The sequence below is a fragment of the Hyposmocoma kahamanoa genome, unplaced genomic scaffold (assembly GCF_003589595.1).
Source record: "Hyposmocoma kahamanoa isolate Upper Pololo Valley unplaced genomic scaffold, ASM358959v1 119, whole genome shotgun sequence".
Lineage (NCBI taxonomy): Eukaryota > Metazoa > Arthropoda > Insecta > Lepidoptera > Cosmopterigidae > Hyposmocoma > Hyposmocoma kahamanoa.
In genome coordinates, this window is record NW_020653409.1 from 371,532 (window position 1) to 377,226 (window position 5,695).

Genomic DNA, 5,695 nt, shown 5'->3' on the forward strand with positions numbered 1-5,695 from the left:
CTGAAATTTCATATTACTATTAAGTCATCCATTATCTTATTAATACATTGTTAATGTTAACCAATTTGAACATGAACATGATTCAACAAATTGCCTTGTAGTTGGGCGACTGATTGTAATAGATATTTATTTTAAAAACATGAACATGATAAATATACGTGCATTGCGGGGTTTGTAACCACGTGTACATGCGTGGCAATGACTACACACATATTCGACTACGTGTATACACGTGGTTATGACTGCAAACATTGTTTAGATCACTTTATGATGCCAAAACCAAGTAAATATTTTCGTACTGAAACATTGAAATAAACACATCGCACCCTTAGTAATATAAGGGCACAATCCAAAAAAAGTAGATTTTTGGGAAATCGCGTATAGATTCTAGATTCCTACATTACATCTATTTTTTCAAATAACATGCTTATTATTTAAGTTATAAATATGAAATTTGGCAGATTTGTTCTTTGATAAATGTATTATAAATAGCAATAAAAAAAATAATATAAATAAATTCCATAAGTTTCAAGCAAGTTAAAAAAACACTTTCAAGTTAGACCCATATAGTACAAAAAATATAACAGAAATATGGAGCTATATAAGTTTGATCCCATTTATTATTTAAGTCCCTATCAATTCCCAAATTTCCCAAAAATCTACTTTTTTTGGATTGTGCCCTTATATTACTAAGGGTGCGACATATTCTATTTTTTTATCCAAATTGTAAAATTATCACGGTGATAATATTACAATTTGGATGGTGGCTTTGATTTGACATTGCCTTTATTTAGTTTAAGAAATAATTTCATATAAATGACTTACAAAAGCCACAAAAATAACACCAATAAATAGGCTTGAGTAGTTCATGAACTGGGAATAGTTAGGAATGAATTCCTGATACTGATTGAAAGGAATTAGTTCCTTTTACATGTTTTAATAATTCACCTGTCTTTTTAGTTCTTTTAGGTCACAAGGCAAGACAGCGCGAACGAGACAATTAGTGAACTATTATTATTATTATTATTAGCGTGGCTTCATTCGCGGCATATGTAACCCCTCGTCACTGCGACCATCAGCTGGGCTATTGTGATCACCACTAATTACAGTTCGGAGCCAAGACCGACAGCATTGAAGAACTGAAGGACTTTCCTGGCTCCGATAGTTTTAATGTCCTCTGGTTGTGGCATGTGCCTTCCCAGTATGGAGCTTTGTACGCCCATCAAGGGTGAGAAGATGGAGCTTAGTCCGTCTCGTGGCAGAATTTACATTCTCTTTTCTCTCTCTGACCAATGACATGTGCTTGTTCTTGCCACTGTGTTCTGTTAAGACAAGTGAGCACTGTGATGCCATTTCTGTCCAAGGACTGAGCTTCTCTACAGTGTTTGGCACCGTAGGCAGCTATCAGCGCTTTTGAATGCTCAAGACCCTTGTTTTGTAGCCACACTTCTCGGAAGACGTGTGAGCTCTCGTTCAGTTCATTAGTGGACTATCATTGTTTTTCGTACAAGTTCGAGTGAGATGCACCTGTGAACCTTACTATCTCATTTAAGACCCAAATATACAGTTATTAAGTATCATATATATAGTATATGTTGAGTGTGTGCGTTATTTATTTATAATTTATTTTAAGGAGGAAGGGTAGAGTTTATTATAGCTCTTATAGTAGGTTGCTGGATTTTATGACACGCATTAGTGTTAAGTCCTTTTCTTTTTCTTATTATTTCATATTTAACATTGCCTGATACGCACTTGTCTGTTAGTCAATGCGACACAATCTGTTTATTACGACTAAATTATTTGTAATCCAGAAAATCTGTGATTGGCCTTAACACTGACTAGTATTAAGTACATTATAATTGTAACAGGCTGCTAATTTGATTAAATAAAAAACTTTTTCATATTTATTTTTTTATTTTATATAATTTATTATCTACAAGTTCTTACTGACTGATAGAAGTAGAAGGCGTACTTCCCGATATGGTAGAAAAAAGATATTTATACAGTTGTACGCATATAGGCTCCAAAGCAAAGAATTAAATATGACAAGGCCTTAATGTGGAAAATGTGAAAGAGTGATCAACGGCCTGCAAAAACTATAATATATAGAGGGAATATTTGGCAATTTTTATGAGGTATATCCTGGTCAATTTCCGCAGGAAGTAAAAAATGTTCAAATTCAAATAAACAAGATGGCTTCCATACAAATTTCAAAGCTTCCTATCACGGAAACTATTAGAGACAGATAGGAGGTGCTGCATAAAATTCAAGATGACGAATTCAAAATGACGGTCAAAGAAAAACTTGCTTCGATCCGGCTGGAAATTGGTACGGGTGTTTGGGTGTTCTTAATCATAATTTGGCATTGACTTACAAATAAATGGACGACGGGTCTAATACAAAAACCACGAAAAAAATGTCCCAAGTCAACCTATTCGAAATTTAAATTGTAATGTCATCGCAGTATCGCGCTGTCAGTAGAACAAATGAAGACTAAAGCGGAGTGTCGCGCTCTGTATACGATTTTAGCGCCTTACAAGTGCGGACACTTTTTAGCGCGGACCCGACGTCCATATAATTGTAAGTCAATGTAATTTGGGGTCAAATTTTATTACCGCCATTTTTTAATATGGCTGCCATAATAATTTGTGGTCAAGTACCGGATAATAATTTGTGGTCACAATTTGGCTATTTTCAAATATGGCCGCCATAGAAGCGTTTTTGTGTCAGTTGGTCTGATCCCTTTGAAAATTGGCATGTGGGGGGTCTCTAGGAGTGCTAGATAATAACTTAAGATCAACATTAATCTTTCGCCATTTTTCAATTTGGCCGCCATACAAACGTTTGTACAAATTGCTTTAATTCAACCGAAAATCAGCGTGGGGTCTGGTCCACAGGTATTATTATAGATAATAATTTGCGCTCAAAATTTATTTTTCGCCTTTTTTCAATACGGCTGCCACACAAACTTTTTTAGCGACAGATAAAAATTTGCTCAAATTTGACTGAAAATCGGAATGTCAATGTCGGGATCTCTATAAGTGTTTAATAATAATTTGCAGTCAACATTTATTTTTCGCCTCTTTTCAATATGGCTATCATACAAACTTTTTTGGCAGTACAAAAAAAAATTCTTCTGATTCGACTGAAAATGGCATGACTTCAATCATAATTTGTTTTAAAAATTTTGTTTCCGCCGGTTTTCAATAAAGCCGCCATACACGCGTTCTTTTTTTTATGTAAATGGCTGTTGAATAAGCGTGCTTTGCTCGGGCTGAAAATTGGCACGACAAGATTTCTAGGATTGTGTGATAATAATTAGTGGTCAAAATATATTTTTGCATTTTTTTAAATATGGCCGTCATTAAAGAGCTCTTTTATTCTTTTAAAACAAAGTCATAATGGTCGGCGGAGGGCGAAGCCCGAAGCGTCCTCACGCCACCGTACGGAGGTAATATACGGAGGCGTAATAGATTAAGAGTACAAGATATGTCAATTGTAAAAATGTAAGGCATATTTCCCGACGTAGTGGAAATGAGATTATTATAATACCGTTATTGTATCTCGACCGTCTCTCTGTTAGTATCCTTTTTTTTGGAAGCTATGCCAAAGAGAATTTTAATCTTTGCCGCAACGGTAATCTGGTGGATCAGTCTTTGTACGAGCTCCTATAAAAATTTTTCATTATAGTGTAAATATTTCAAATTTGTAACGTAATCTATTATAACTTTCCCAATTATCAAATTATCATTTTGTAGTGCATTACAGTGTGTTATTACATCGAACTTAAACAAATAAGTGTTAAAGGTCTTAGTGCGTAACTACCTGCGAATATTTTGTGTGTTCGCACCTCACGAGTGAATTTCGCCGTTCCGCCACTATCGCGGGCGCAGCCTAAGGCTCAACTCACACTGGCGCAGACTCGAAGCGTTGCGACGCGTCATGTTTTTCGCCTATAGCATATTCATCTATATTTTCTCATTATTAAGGTACAAATTTGTGTTTTGCAAATATGGAATCGAGCGGCTTCGTCATTCATTTTCGTCAATCATTTTGATCATATCGAGGCGATACGCCTACAAACATCGCCACAGTGACATGGCGATCGAAGTACATACAAGATCTCTCGTGAAACGTGAAAATGCCAAGTTGTAGCGATACACCTTGTAAAAATTTGAGTGAAAACAAAAATTAACCAGTGAAATAACATTCCACCGGCTATTTGCATTTTTAGTTACTATTTCTATTATTATTCAATGTTTTCTTTTTGTCACCATAGATTTCTTTTTTGTTCATAATTTTGGCTTGGATACAAGACCTTTGACCCATATCTTCGTTTAATTATGTTTCTGTAAATATGGCCGCCACAAAGAGGATAGGCAATTTGATATGGCGTGCTTAGATTGACTCGGGATTCCTTAGAACGGACCGATACGGGTATTTTAGTTCGAGATTCGTATAATTTCGCGTTTTAATCTTCGATTAAAGCACAATAGCACTATCCTATTCCACTTTAAACTAGATTTCACAAAATAATTGAAAGTCAAAATAAAAACGACACTTTCCCCTCCAAAAGGCCCAGAGCGAATCCTCACCATAGAAATATCTAGACTCAAATATAGTGAAGTTCATTTACGATGACTGATGTTTATCGACAATAATTTTTTACTGAAACGTTTGAATTTCTTACTATGATTTTTGTAATTAAAGTCCCTAAAATATCGAAGCGAAAAGCATTCACGTTAAATTGATTTCTTTTATTTTCTTATTATTATTATTACTAAACATTTTATTTCGAGTAACTTGAACACAACTCATATTTCGGACAACAGTTTCAATTTCATGTCAATTTGTATGTTGCTGTTGCTTGAAGAAAAATGTATGTGTATTATTGTTTTAGGTAATTTACATATTTAAATTCCATTATACTCGTAGATTAAACGTTTTTAGTTAAATATTTTTAGTTTTTAAGTTTTTCCAATGAGTTCAAAATAAGAGAAGGTTGGATTGAAGCTGCAGGAAAATCGAAATATTGGTTTTCTTATTACTATTTCTGACTCTGTTTAAATATCCATAGTAAATGCATTTAAAAAATAAATAAAATAAAATCGGCTTTATTTTACATGTGCATGAAAAATAAATGAGAAACAATTATAGAAAATTACATAAATCCTTCATAAAAAAACAACATAATTCAATTCATTAAATTCGTTGATGGTTCGAGTTTACTCTTGACAGTGACAGCTTCACCAACCCGTGGTAACGTATAATGGAAAACTGACACTGGCGACGATCGCCACATTTTTTATATTATTCTTATAAAACTGACACTGGCCCAAGCATAGTGGCCGTCATTAAGAAAATAATAATAATTTATATTAATATAATAATACACCAGCACCAGTGTGGGTATAGCATGAAAAATGGAATATTTTTTTTAATATTAAAAACAGCCACAAGGTTTCTAACTATCAATTAGGTAGGACCACATCCCTCGTCGTGGTGAATGTGAACCGACCCCACGGCGCCGAGGGAGTCCCCACATAAACGCTGAGTCTCCCTGGGCTCAGGGGTATCTATAAAGATTCCCCCCCCCGTAAAAAAAAGGACCACATCAGCGGTTTTGTTTCAATACTCACGACCCTGCAAGTTTATGCGGGCACGAAGCCGCTGCGATTGCGGAACAGACCGCGAA